The 15,426-nt window shown below is 42.1% G+C and overlaps 1 protein-coding gene across 3 annotated transcripts in view; it reads left to right on the forward strand.

Annotated features, from left to right (window-relative positions):
• LOC105493314 (dehydrogenase/reductase 7B) overlaps positions 1–15,426 on the forward strand; it is a 66,167-nt gene that overhangs the window by 17,873 nt on the left and 32,868 nt on the right. The window contains exon 1 of one of the 3 annotated variants that reach the window (XM_071082526.1): positions 365–533. The exons of the other annotated variants lie outside the window; for them this stretch is intronic. The gene's annotated coding sequence lies outside the window, so the exon portion shown is untranslated. Of the gene's footprint in view, positions 1–364; positions 534–15,426 lie in introns of those variants that run through there. 3 annotated transcript variants of the gene reach the window in all.

Here is a 15,426-nt window from a genome sequence, read left to right on the forward strand (position 1 = left end):
AATTTGATCTTAAGCAAAAAGCAAGTCAGACTTGAATTTTTTTTTTTTTTTTTTTTTTTTTTTTTTTTTTTTTTTTTTTTTTGAGACGGAGTCTCGCTCTGTCGCCCAGGCTGGAGTGCAGTGGCCAGATCTCAGCTCACTGCAAGCTCCGCCTCCCGGGTTCACGCCATTCTCCTGCCTCAGCCTCCCGAGTAGCTGGGACCACAGGCGCCGCCACCTCGCCCGGCTAATTTTTTGTGTTTTTAGTAGAGACGGGGTTTCGCCGTGTTAGCCAGGATGGTCTCGATCTCCTGACCTTGTGATCCGCCCGTCTCGGCCTCCCAAAGTGCTGGGATTACAGGCTTGAGCCACCGCGCCCGGCCCAGACTTGAATTTAAAGAGAATTTATTTTGTGGAAAAAACAATGAATTGCAAGAAACAAAATGTGGTTTCTTACTGAATCAGAAGGAAGATGTGGTTGGAGAACTATAGCAATTGACCCCAGGCCAAGGGTACTGGTTAAAGTGAGGAAACGTTAATTCTTACAACAAGAGGTAAGTTTTGCAATGATCTACTGTCTTTTTTTCTCATAAACTTGGAATTAAGGATATTGCCTTTTTCCCCAAACATTTTTTATTTAACTTGGCATATATAATGTCTTAAAAGGCATCTCTTCTTGAAAGTTCCTAATTGACATGCATTACTGTGAAGGCATTTGGATAGGATTATTTCAGAGACATAATTTCTATGTGATTAGGGTTTTTTGTCTGTGTTATCAAGATTTTAATTTCTAGCAGTGGGATAGTTATATTAATAAGTCCTTGGGAAATTTGTGGCGCTTAGAGTCTGTTGAGTTGCTGAACAGAGCTGGGGGTCTTGCTGTAGCCAGTGATCTCAGGACATTTTAAATGCTGTCACTGTTGTAGACCAAAACCAGCGTGCCTTATATCAGTGAAGACTCTGAAGCCTTGGGCTATGGCAGAACTTGGGGCCCTGAAGTACACATGGAAGTCAGCCCACTGAACATGGGGTTAACAAAAAGAGTGCAGAAATGAGAATATATATTTGGACTACTTCTGGTTCCAAAGTAGCAACATAGAAACAAACTGACTTCACTCACTTCCACAGAAAACCAAAAACAAATGTATAGTGCTGAGATTATCACCAGAAATGTCCCAGAACTCATACATGAAGATGAGACAATTCTCGAGGCCATGGAGAAATGAAAAAGCTCCCAGCAGTTGGTAAGAGAATTGGACTTCCACATCCATTCTACCTGGCACCAAGTGTGAGGAAAATTTCCCTGCAAGTCACCATTTTTGCACTGGAAAAAGTTAAGACTGAGATGAACAACCAACATCCTCATCATCTTGGATTCCCTAGCAGGAGATTTGTCCCTGCCTTAACCCACAGGAAGCATCTCAAGTGCCTGAAGGGGGAAATCCTGAGGACAGGCAGAGACAAAGGTGGGAGGCAGGACTGCCATCCCCAGCCCTGGAAACTCTGCTCTGTAATTCAAAGGAGATGGCAAATCATAATGGCTACTCAGCAACACAACACTGCAGGAGGTTTTTACCTACAGGTCATCTGGGCACAGTGTGGGAGGATCAAGAATTCAAAATAGGCCAGCACAGTGACTCAGGCGTGTAATCCCAAGCATCAAGGAGGCTAAGACAGGAGGACTACATGAGCCCAGGAGTTTGAGACCAGCCTGGGCAACATGGTGAGATAGTGTCTCTATTTAAAAAATAAAATAATTTTTGAAATTTACTTTATATTTTTTGTAGAGACAAGTTCTCACCATGTTGCTCAGACTGCTGTCAAACTCCTGGGCTCAAGCAATCCTCCCACCTAAGCCTCCCAAAACACTGGGATTACAGGGAGAAGCCACCATGCCCAGCCCTAAAAAATAATTTTTTAAAAAAGAATTCAAAATAGTAGTTTCAAGGAAACTCAATGATCTCCAAGGTCACACACACACACACACACACACACACACACACAAAATTCAGAAATTTATCAGAGAAACTTAACAAAGATATTGAAATAAAAAACAGAAATCTCAGAACTGAGAAATACATTTGCTAAACTGAAAAATTCATTAATGGCTTTCAGCAGCAGAATGGATCAAGCAGAGGAAAGAATCAGTGAGCTGAAAGACGATTTGAAAATACACGGCTGGGCACGGTGACTCATGCCTGTAATCCCAGAACTTTGGGAGGCCAAGGGTAGATCACTTGAGGTACAGGAGTTGGAGACCAGCCTGGCCAATGTGGTGAAATCCTGTCTCTACCAAAAAGTATAAAAAATTAGCCGAGTGTGATGGCGTGCACCTGAAATCCCAGCTACTTAGGAGGCTGAGGCAGGAGAATCGCTTGAACCCAGGAAGTGGAAGTTGCAGTGAGCCAGGATCATGCCACTGCACTCCAGCCTAGGCGACAGAGCAAAACTATAAAAAACAAACCAACAAACAAAACCAGAAAATACACAAAAGTGAAAAAAAAATAACAAAAAGCCATGAAGATTGCCCATAAGATATAGAAAACTACCTGAAAAGGCCCAGACTAAGAATTATTGGTGTTCAGGAGAGAGTTGAGCAAGAGCAAAGGGTAGAAACCTTAGTCTGAGAAATAACAACAGAAAACTTTACACAACTTAAGAAAGATACAAATATTCGGGAGCAGGAAAATCAGAGAACATCAAATTTGACCCAAATAAGACCCCAAGGCATATAATAATCAGACTCTTAAAGGTCAACAAAGAGAGAATCCTAAGAGCAGCAGGAAAAAAGAAGCAAATAACATAAAGGAGCTCCAATTTGTCTGGCAACAGACTTCTCGATGAAGAAGCCTCATGGGAACCACGATGCAAAAAAGCATACAGGAAGCCATACAGGCCAGGGAGGTGTGGAACAACATTTTCAAAGTGCTGAAAGAAAAAAAATAACTGCCATTCAAAAATACTGTATCCAGCAAAATTGTCCTTCAAATATGAAAGAGAGATACAGTATTTCCCAGACAACCAAAGTTGAGAGAATTTACCACCACTAAATCCACCTTACAAGAAATGCTAAAGGGAGTTCTTCAAACAGAAAGAAAACACTCGATGTGCAAATAGGAAACCATTGAAGGTATAAAACCCACTGATCAAGGTAAGTACATGGACAAACCCAGAATACTCTGATACTGTAATTGTGGTGTGCAATTCACTCATAACTCTAGTGTGGAGCTAGAAAAGACAAATCTATCAAAACAATAATAGGTATAGCAACCTGTTAAGAGGTAGATAATATAAAATTATGTAAATTGAGACAACTAAAAGTCAATGGGGGGGATGAGGATAAAGTGTAGAAGTGTTTTTTTTAAACATATTTTTCTTTATTTCTATTTGTTTCTTTGTTATTTAAGGTAAGTTGTCATCTCTTTAAAATGACTTGTTACATCTGTGAGATTTTTTTTGTAAGGTTCATGGGAACCACAATACAAAACACTTACAATAGGTTTACTAAAAATACAAAGCAACAAAACATTCTACCAGAGAAAATCACTTAACCACAAAGGAAGAACAGAAGAAAGGAAGAGAGGAGTTACAAAACAACCAGAAAATAAGGAACAAAATGGCAGTATTAAGTTCTTATCAATAATAACACTGAATGTTAATGGATTCAGTTCTCCAGTTAAATAGCATAGAATTTTCTTTAGCCAAGCATGGTGGCTCATACTTGTAATTCCAGCACTTCGGGAGGCTAAGGTAGGAGGATCACTGGATCACGTGAGTCCAGGAGTTCAAGACCAGCCTGGGCAACATAACAAGACTCCATCTCTATTTAAAAAAAAAAAAAAAAAATTAAGGCATAGAGTGTCTGAATGGATAAAAGGTCCTTGGAAAGAGGGCAAGGTATCTGGTATGGCAGACAAGGAGGCTGGGAAATCTCCTAGAAAACCAACCTATTAAAAAAGTATGGGCCGGGCCCGGTGGCTCAAGCCTGTAATCCCAGCACTTTGGGAGGCCGAGACAGGCGGATCACGAGGTCAGGAGATTGAGACCATCCTGGCTAACACGGTCAAACCCCGTCTCTACTAAAAAATACAAAAAACTAGCTGGGCGAGGTGGCGGGCGCTTGTAGTCCCAGCTACTCAGGAGGCTGAGGCAGGAGAATGGCGTAAACCCGGCAGGCAGAGCTTGCAGTGAGCTGAGTCATGCCACTGCACTCCAGCCCGGCCGACAGAGCGAGACTCCGTCTTAAAAAAAAAAAAAAAAAGTATGAAACAGGACGAAATTGTCAAAAACAGCCATTTCATGGGTGTGGAAATTGACCTAAGACATGCAATAAATCAAGAGGCATTTCTTTGGCCAGGCATGGTGGCTTATGCCTGTAATCCCAGCACTTTGGGAGGCTGAGGTGGGTGGATCATCTGAGGTCAGGAGTTCGAGACCAGCCTGGCCAACATGGTGAAACCCCGTTTCTACTACAAATACAAAAATTATCCGGGCTTGGTGGTGCATGCCTGTAATCCCAGCTACTTAAGAGGATGGGGCAGGAGAATCTCTTGAACCCAAGAGGCAGAGGTTGCAGTGAGCCAAGATCTCACCATTGCACTCCAGCCTGGGCAAAAGAGCAAAACTCCGTTTTTTATTTTTTATTTTTTTTTTATTTATTTATTTTTTTTTGTTGAGACGGAGTCTCGCTCTGTCGCCCGGGCTGGAGTGCAGTGGCCGGATCTCAGCTCACTGCAAGCTCCGCCTCCCGGGTTTACGCCATTCTCCTCCCTCAGCCTCCCGTGTAGCTGGGACTACAGGCGCCCGCCACCTCGCCCAGCTAATTTTTTGTATTTTTAGTAGAGACGGGGTTTCACCGTGTTAGCCAGGATGGTCTCGATCTCCTGACCTCGTGATCCGCCCGTCTTGGCCTCCCAAAGTGCTAGGATTACAGGCTTGAGCCACCGCGCCCGGCCAAAACTCCGTTTTTTAAAAAAGAAGCATTTATTCATGAAAAAACATGGAACTTTGAGTAAGAGCAGCAGGAGTCTGTGACATACTTGCCGAGAGCTATAATAAAATTACCACAAATTTAGTGGCTTAATAAACCACATATTTATTATCTTACAGTTCTCAAAGTTGGAAGTCCTAAAATTAAGCCATCAGCAGTGCTTGATTTCTTCTGGCGGGTCTAGAATAATCTCCCTATTTCAAGATTCTTAATTTAATCACAGCTGCAAAGTTTCTTTTTACCATATAAGTGAAGTAACATGCCCACTGATTCTAGAGATTAGGATTAGAATGTGGACATCTTTGAAAGGTATTATTTAGGCTACCACAAACATTAATATACATATCCAAGAAACTTTGTGAGCTCCAAGTAGGACAGTCACAAAGAGATCCACCACATCTAGATACATCCTAGTCAAACTGTTGAAAGCCAAAGGCATAAGCTCAAAAACAGCAAAAGAAAAATTACTCATCACATGCAAGGGAACAACAGTTCTATGATTAGTGTCTGGCTTCTCATTATAAGCAGCAGGGCTTTTAGCTTTCAGTCCAGCAGGTAGGTAGCTTAGAAGTTGCCACTTATAGGCTGGGTATGGTGGCTCACGCCTGTAATCCTAGCACTTTGGGAGGCCTAGGCAGGTGGATCATGAGGTCGGGAGTTCAAGACCAGCCTGGCCAAGATGGTGAAACCCTGTCTCTACTAAAAATAAAAAATAAAAAAATAATTAGCTGGGCGTGTTGGCAGGCACCTGTAATCCCAGCTATTCGGAAGGCTGAGGCAGAGAATTGCTTGAACCTGGGAGGCGGAGTTTGCAGTGAGCCGAGATCAGGCCACTGCACTCCAGCCTGGGTGACAGAGTGAGACTCTGTCTCAAAAAAAAAAAAAAGTTGCCACTTGTTCCTAACAAGTAAAAAGCTTAGCAAACCAAAAATCGACTCTTCATAGATACATCAGAGACATGAAATCATACCGCACACTGTTGCCCCCAAAATAAGAGACAGACAGGTGGATCCATGGAATCACATTTACTGGAGCAGAAACCTATGTGGGAACCAGTCCTGTGGTAGGAAAATATGAAGTGTAATTGACAAATTGCTGGAGACTCCTGTAAACAAGTCTGAGAGTGATTTAGTTGAATGTTGTTCCCACTAAAATCCCATGTTCACTTGTAATCCCCAGTGTTGGAGACGGGGTCTGGTGGAAGGTGATTGGATCATGAGGAATCTTATGAAATGGTTTAATGCCATCCTCCTGGTGCTGTCCTTGCAACAGTGAGTGAGTTTTCACAAGATATGGCTGTGTAAAAGTTTGTGGTATCTTCCCCCTTGTTCTATCTCACCCCCACTCTCAACTGCTCCCTGTTCACCATCCACCATGATTGTAAACTTCTTGAGGCCTCCCCAGAAGCTGAGCAGATGCTGGCACCATGCTTGCTGCAAAACCTGCAGAACCATGAGCCAATTAAACCTCTTTATAAATTACCTACCCTCAGGTGGTGTTTTGTTATTTTTATTTTTTGAGAAGGGGTCTCACTGTGTCACCCAGGTGAGAGTATACTGCCCCAGTCTCAGCTCACTGTAGCCTCAGCCTCCTGGGCTCAAGTGATCCTTCTGCCTCAGCCTCCGTGAGTACCTGAGACCACAGGCACATGCCATGACACCTGCCTTATTTTTCTATTTTTTTGAAGAGACAGGATTTCACCATGTTGCCCAGGCTAGTGTTGAACTCCTGGACTCAAGCAATATGCCTGCCTCAGCTTCCAAAGTGTTGGGACTACAGGTGTGAACCACCACACCCAGCCCAGGTGTTTCTTTATAGCAATGCAAGAACAGTGTAACACAGAGAGTTAAAAACTTCAGTGGGACCCAGTCTTGAGGGGTGCTCATGCTTTCGTAAGTTTTACCTCCAAGAGTTCTACCAGCCCCTCACAATGAATATTGGAGAGAAATCCCCTTGTGCTTCCAGCAGAGGGAAGGAAAAAAAAAATCATCACTTTGAAATATGCCAGAGCATTCTGCTCGTCTTAACAAGGCCTGCCCTCAGGAGAAACTATTTTACCGGAGCCTAACTTACTTTGGGGAAAGGTAATACTCAACTTCAGCTCACTCTATTCTTTCGTGTGGGGGAAATTAATGCCCAACTCCAGCCCTCTCTAGCCATCCTGTCCCACCTAAAGGGGGAAAACTGAGAGGCACTGGTGAAATTTATAGTTCACAGGCTCACCAAAAAACTGAGACCTAATCATAGGACTGTAGAACACTTCCCCTCCCTCCAGCACCTTACCACTACATTACTAAAGGCCTGCTTACCACAGTTCTTTTTACCCAGTGCATCCTGTCCAGCTTTTTTTTTTTTTTTTTTTTTTTTTTTTTTTTTTTTTTTTTTTTTTTTGAGACGGAGTCTGGCTCTGTCGCCCAGGCTGGAGTGCAGTGGCCGGATCTCAGCTCACTGCAAGCTCCGCCTCCCGGGTTCCCGCCATTCTCCTGCCTCAGCCTCCCGAGTAGCTGGGACTACAGGCGCCCGCCACTTGGCCCGGCTAGTTTTTTTTTCTTTGTATTTTTTAGTAGAGATGGGGTTTCACCGTGTTAGCCAGGATGGTCTCGATCTCCTGACCTCGCGATCCGCCCGTCTCGGCCTCCCAAAGTGCTGGGATTACAGGCTTGAGCCACCATGCCCGGCCCTGTCCAGCTTTTGATAAAAAATTACAAGGCATACTAAAAGGGAAAATACACAGAAGAGACTGAAGAAGCATCAGAACCAGAGTTTGATATGGCAGGAATGTTGGATTTATCAGGCCAAGAATTTTTAAAAATCATGGTTAATATGCTAAGGGCTTTAATGGAAAAGTAGACAACATGCAAGAACTAATGGGTAATGTAAACAGAAAGATGAAAAAGCTAAGAAGAAAAAATGCTAGAAATCAAAAGTGATATAACAGAAATGAAGAATGTCTTTGATGGGCTCAGTAGACTGGACATGGCAGAGGAGAGAATCTGGAAGCTTTGAAGATATGACAATAGAAACTTCCAAAACTTAAAAGCAAAGAGAAAAAAGACTGAAAAAAACAGGAACAGAATATCCAAGAAAGTGAGATAACTACAAAAGATGTAACATATACATAACGGGAATGCTGGAAAGAGGAAAGAGAGAAAGAAATAGAAACAATATTTTTTTTTTTTGAGACGGAGTCTCGCTCTGTCGCCCAGGCTGGAATGCAGTGGCCAGATCTCAGCTCACTGCAAGCTCCGCCTCCCGGGTTTACGCCATTCTCCTGCCTCAGCCTCCCGAACAGCTGGGACTACAGGCTTCCGCCACCTCGCCCAGCTAGTTTTTTGTATTTTTTTTAGTAGAGATGGGGTTTCACCGTGTTAGCCAGGATGGTCTCAATCTCCTGACCTCGTGATCTGCCTGTCTTGGCCTCCCAAAGTGCTGGGATTACAGGCTTGAGCCACCGCGCCCGGCCTAGAAGCAATATTTTAAGGAATAGTGATTGAGAATTTCCCCCTCAGAGAACACCAAGCAGGATGTCTTAGTCCTGTAAACTGGGTAATTTATAAAAAGACAGAAATGTGTTTCTTACAGTTCCAGAGGCTAGGAAGTAGAAGATCAATGCACTGGCAGGTTCACTGTCTGGTGAGGGCCTGTTCGTTATAGAAGGTGCCATCTAAGTGTCCTCACTTGGCAGAAGGGATAGAATGGGTGGAAAAAAGGGACAACGGCATGTAATCCCGTTCATGAGGGCAGAGCACTCATGACTCAATCACCTACAAAAGGTCAGAACTCTTAATACTATTGCATTGGGGATAGAGTTTCAACATGAATTTTGAAAGGGACAAAAACATTCAAACCATAGCACAGGATAAAGGAAAAAAAAGCCTATACGGACATATCATAGTCAAACTACAGAATATCAACGATAAAGAAAAAAAATCTAGAAAAAAGCCAGAGAGGAAAATTACTACCTACAGAGCAGCAAAGATAAGAATTACATCTGGGCTGGGCACGGTGGCTCATGCCTGTAAATCCCAGCACTTTGGGAGGCTAAGGTGGGTGGATTACCTGAGATCACGAGTTTGAGACCAGCCTGGCCAATATGGTGAAACCCTGTCTCTACTAATAATACAAAAATTAGCTGGGTGTGGTGGCACGTGCTTGTAATCCCAGCTGCTCTGGAGGCTGAGGCAGGAGAATCACTTGAATCCAGGAGGTGGAGGTTGCAGTGAGCCGAGATAGTTATAAGTGAAATGAATGATAGTAACAGTACAAGGGAAGAGAGGGAAGAATCAGGATTATTTTGTTATTATAAGGCACTTGCAATACCTGTGGAGTGGTATAGTGTTATTTGAAAGTGGACTTGGATTCATTGGAAATATATACTGTAAACTCTAGGGCAACCACTAAAAAAAGTTTTTTGTTTTGTTTTTTTTAAAAAAGCATAATTGATAAGCTATGAAAGGAGAGGAAATGGAATCATATAAAATGCTCAGTTAACCACAATGAGCAGAAGAACTGTGGAAGACAAAAAGAGGAGCAAAGAACAAGGGTAACAAAAAAAATTAACCAATATGGTAGCTGTTAATCCAGCTATGTCAATAATCACTTTAAATGTCAGTGGTTTTGTCAGTTACATCAATTAAAAGGCAGAGATTGTGAGAGTTTATCAAAGAATAAGACCCAAATATATGTTGTCTACAAGAAACCAACTTTAAGTATAAAGACACATATAGATTAAAAGTAAAGAGATGAAGAAAGATCCACCATACTAACACTAAATAAAGTGGGAGTAGCTATATTTCTATACAGAGCAGACTACAGAGCAAGGAAAGTTATCAGGGATAAAGAGCATTACAATATGACCACAGATCAATACTCCAATAAGACAATAATCTTTAATGTATATGCATGTAATAGAGCATCAAAATATGTGAGGCAAAAACTGATAGAACTGCACAGAGAAAGAGATGAATCCACTATTATATTTGGAGACTTCAGTGCTCCTTTATCAGAAAGACAGATTTGGCATGCAGAAAATTAGAACATAGTTCAACTCAACAGCAGCAGTCAGCTGGATATAGTTAAAATGTAGAAACTACTTTGCCCAACAACAGCAGATTATACATTCTTCCGAAGTGAATGAAACATTCACTTAGACCACATTCTAGGCCACAAGACACACCTTAATAAATATAAAGGAACAGAAATACATTGTCTGCTTCCAGACCACCATGGAGTTGAACTAGAAATCAGTAACAGAAAGATAACTGGAAATCCCTCAAATAGTGATTAAACAACATACTTGTAAATAACGCATGGGTTAAAGAAGAAATCTCAGGAGAAAACAAAATATTTTGAAGTAAAAAAATGAAAACACCTTACCAAATTTGTAGAATGCAGCAAAAGCAGTGCTTAGAGGGAAATTTATAGCATTGAATGTATGTGTTAGAAAAGAAGAAAGATCTAAAATCAACAATCTAAGCTTATACTTTAGGCAACTAGAAAAAGAAGAGAAAATTAAAGCCAAAGTAAGCAGAAGAAAAATAATAAAAATTAGAGCAGAAATCAATGAAATTTGAGAATAGGAAATCAGTAGAGAAAACCAAACAAAACTAAAAGCTGGTTCTTTGAAAAGATAATAAAATCAATAAGCGTCTAGTCCGGCTAAGGAAGTTAACCAAAAAACTAAGGCACAAATGACTAATATCAGAAATGAAAGCAAGGACATCACTACAGAGCCCATGAAAAGAATAATAAATGTAGCCGGGCGTGGTGGTTTACGCCTGTAATCCTTGCACTTTGGGTGGCCGAGGCAGGCGCATTACCTAAGATCAGGAGATCGAGACCAGCCTGGCCACCATGGTGAAACCACATCTCTACAAAAATACAAAAGTTAGGCCGGGCGCGGTGGCTCAAGCCTGTAATCCCAGCACTTTGGGAGGCCGAGGCGGGTGGATCACGAGGTCAGGAGATCGAGACTATCCTGGCTAACATGGTGAAACCCCGTCTCTACTAAAAATACAAAAAAAAAAAACTAGCCGGGCGTGGTGGCGGGCGCCTGTAGTCTCAGCTACTTGGGAGGCTGAGGCGGGAGAATGGCGTGAACCCGGGAGGTGGAGCTTGCAGTGAGCCAAGATCACGCCACTGCACTCCAGCCTGGGAGACACAGCGAGACTCCGTCTCAAAAAAAAAAAAAAATACAAAAGTTAGCCAGGCATGGTGTTGTGCACCTGTAGTCCCTGCTACTCGGGAGGCTGAGGCAGGAAAATCGTTTGAACCTGGGAGGTGGAGGTTGCATTGAGCCAATATCACACCACTGCACTCTATCCTGGGTAACAGAGTGAGACTCCATCTCAAAATAAATAAATAAATAAGCTGGGCGTGGTAGCTCCAGCCTGTAATCCCAGCACTTTGGGAAGCTGAGGCAGGTGGATCACCTGAGGTCAGGAGTTCGAGACCAGCATGGCCAACATGGTGAAACCATCTCTACTGAAAATACAAAAATTAGCTGGGCGTGGTGGCATGCACCTATTGTCCCAGCTACTTGGGGAGCCAAGGCAGGAGAATCGCTTGAACCTGGGAGGTGGAGGCTGCAGTGAGCTGCGATCGTACCATTGCACCCCAGCCAGGGCGACAAGAGCAAAATTCCATCTCAAAAAAAAAAAAAAAAAAAAAGAATGCTATGAATAACTCTGTGCCCATTACTTGATAACCTAGATGAAATAGACCAATTCCATCAAAAGACAATCTGCCAAAACTCACGCAATAAGAAATAAACACTCTGAATGGGCCTATATTTATTAGAGAAATGGAATCAATAATAATGACTTTCCAAACAGAAAGTACCAAGCCCAGATGGATTCACTGATGAATTCTATCCAACAATTAAGAAAGAATTATACCAATTCTCTACAATCTCTCCCAGAAGATAGAAGCAGAGATAATACTTTCTAACTCAACCTATGAGACCTCCATTACCCTAATACCAAAACCAAGGATATTACAAGAAAATAAAAATATGTACCAGTATCTCTCATGAACATAGATGCAAATATCCTCAACAAAATATTAACAAATTGAATGCAATAACGTATGAAAATGACCAAGACCATGACCAAGTGGGATTTATCCAAGATATGCAAGTCTGGCTCAATATTCAAATCAGGCTAGGCACGGTGTTCATGCTTGTAATCCCAGCACTTTGGGAGGGCGAGGTGGGAGAATTGATTGAGCCCAGGAATTCAAGACCAGCTTGGGCAACAGAGCAAGACCTCATCTCTACAAATAATAAAATCAGCCAGGTGAGGTAGTGTACATCTGTGGTCTCAGCTACTTAGAAGGCTGAGGTGGGAGAATTGCTTGAGCTTGGGCAGTTGAGGGTGCAGTGAGTAGTGATCACACTACTGCACTCCAGTCTGGGCAAGAAAGTGAGACCCTGTCTCAAAACAAAACCAAAAACTAATGTAATCTGGCTGGGCGCAGTGGCTTATTCCTGTAATCCCAGTACTTTGGGAGGCCGAGGCCAGTGGATCACTTAAGCCTGGGAGTTCAAGACCAGCCTGGGCAAAATGGTGAAACCCTGTCTCTACAAAAATGACCCAGGTGTGGTGGCACACTCCTGTAGTGCCAGCTACTCGGGAGGCTGAGGCGGAAAAAATTAAGCCTGGGAGGTAAGGGCTGCAATGAGCTGAGATTGCGCCACTGCGCTCCAGCTTGGTTGACGGAGTGAGACCCTGTCTGAAAAAAAAAAAAAATAATCCATCACATCAACAAACTAAAGAGGAAAAAAAAAGTCACATGATCATATCAGTAGATGCAGAGAAAGTATTTAACAGTATCTATCTCTGATTCATGATTAAAACTCTTAGCAAATAGGAGTAGAGGGGAACTCCCTGAACTTGATAAATACTTACAAGAAAACTCAGCCAACATCATACTCAATGGTGAAGAACTCAGAGCTTGCCCACTAAGATCAGGAACAAGGCAAGGATGTTCCCTCTCATCAGTGCTTTAAAAAAAATTTTTCCCCACCCAAATCTCATATTGAATCATTGCTGTTTTTTAACATCATACTGGAAGTCCTATATAGTGCGGTAAGACAAGAAAATGAAATAAAAATGGTAGAGACTGGGAATGAAGAAATAAAAACTTATTTGTTCACAGATGGCAATCATTTATGTAAAAAATCTGAAAGAACAAGAAACTCCTGGAACTAATAAGTGATTAAGCAAAATTGCAGGATGCAAGGTGAATATATAAACGTGAATCACTTTTCTGTATACCAGCGGTGAACAAGTAGAATTTGAAATTAAGACATTACAGTATGAACAAGTTTTTTAATGAGGCAGACTATAAAACTGATGAAATGTAACAAATAACTAAATAGATATTCCATGTTCACAGAACAACTCAATAATATCAAGATCTAATTTCTTCCTAATTTATCTGTAGAGTCAATGCAATCCCAATCCAAATCCCAGCAAGTTATTTTATGGATATTGACAAACTGATTCTAAAGTTTATACGGAAAGGCAAAAGACCAAGAATAACCAACTCAATATTGTAGGAGAAACAAGTTAGAGGACTGACACTACCTGACTCCAAGACTTAGTATAAAGCTACATTAATCAGGACAGCGATATTGGTGAAACAACAAGTAGATCAATGGAACAGAATAGAGAGCCCAGAAATAGACTCACATAAATAGAGCCAACTGATCTTTGACTATGGAGAAACGATAGTCTTTTCAGCAGATAGTATCGAAACACTACCTGCATGCAAAAAAAAAAAAAAAAAAAAAAAAGAAAAGAAAAAAAATCTAAACACAGACTTTACAACTTTCACAAAAGTTAACTCAAAATGGATCGTACACCTAAATGTAAAATGCAAAACTATGAAACTCCTAGAAGGTAACATAAGAGAAAATTTGATGACCTTGGGTATGGTGGTGATTTCTGGGCATGATCCATGAAAGAAATAGTTGATAAACTGGACTTCATTAAAATTACAAACGTCTAGTCTGAGAAAGACTATGTCAAGAGAATGAGAAGACAAACCACAGACTAGTAGAAAATATTTTCTTTTTTTTTTTTTTTTTTTTTTTAAAGATGGAGTCTCGCTCTGTCGCCTAGGCTAGAGTGCAGTGGTGTGATCTTGGCTCATTGCAACCTCTGCCTCCCAGGTTCAAGTGATTCTCCTGCCTCAGCCTCCTAAGTAGCTGGGATTATAGGCGTGTGCCACCATGCTTGGCTAATTTTTTTTTTTTTTTTTTTGTATTTTTAGTAGAGATGAGGTTTCAGTATGTTGGTCAGGCTGGTCTCAAACTCCTGACCTCATGATCCTCCTGCCTTGGCCTCCCAAAGTGTGAGCCACCGCACCTGGCCAATATTTTCAAAAGACACATTTTAAAGGACTGCTATCAGCTGGAATGGTGGCTCATGTCTATAATCCCAGCACTTTGGGAGGCCAAGATCAGAGGATCATTGAGCTCAGGAGTTTGAGAACAGCCTGGGCAAGATGGCAAGACCCTGTCTCTGCAGTTGTTTTTTTTTTTTTTTTTTTTTAAGTTAGCTGGGCACAGTGTGGTGTGGCCATAGTCCTAGGTACTTGGGAAGCTGAGGCAGGAGAATCCCTTGAAACCAGGAAGTTGAGGTGGCAGTGAGCCACTGTACTCCAGCCTGGGCCACAGAGCGAGACCCTGTCTCACAAAAAAAAAAAAAAAAGGGACTGTTATCTAAATTATACAAAGAACTGTTAAAACTCATCAATGAAAAATAGGGCCAGGTGTGGTGGTTCATGCCTGTAATCCCAGCACTTTGGGAGGCTGACGTGGTGGATCACGTGAGGTCAGGAGTTCAAGACCAGCCTGGCCAACATGTTGAAACCCTGTCTCTACTAAAAATACAAAAATTAGGCCAGGCGTGATGGTTCATGCCTGTAATCCCAGCACTTTGGGAGGCCACGGTGGGTGGATCACAAGGTCATGAGTTCGAGACCAGCTGGGCCAACATGGTGAAACCCCGTCTGTACTAAAAAAATACAAAAATTAGCCAGGCATGGTGGTGTGGGCCTGTAATCCCAGCTACTCGGAAGGCTGAGGCAGGAGAATTGCTTGAACCCAGGAGGCAGAGGTTGCAGTGAGCCGAGGTCGTGCCACTGCACTCCAGCCTGGGCAGCAGAGCAAGACTTCGCATCAAAAAAAAAAAAAAAAAAAAAGCTGGACGGTAGTGGCAATGTGCCTGTAATCCTAGCCACTCGGGAGGCTGAGGCAGGAGAATCACTTGAGCCTGGGAGGCAGAGGTTGCAGTAAGCCAAGATCACGCCAGTGCACGCCAGCCTGGGTGACAAAGTGAGACTCTGTCTCAAAAATAAAAAAAATTTAAAAATTAAAAATGAACAACACAATAAACAAAATAGACGAGAGATCTGAAGAGACCTCAGTGAAGAAAATATACAAGTGGCAA

The sequence above is a fragment of the Macaca nemestrina genome, chromosome 17 (assembly GCF_043159975.1).
Source record: "Macaca nemestrina isolate mMacNem1 chromosome 17, mMacNem.hap1, whole genome shotgun sequence".
Taxonomy (NCBI): Eukaryota; Metazoa; Chordata; class Mammalia; order Primates; family Cercopithecidae; genus Macaca; species Macaca nemestrina.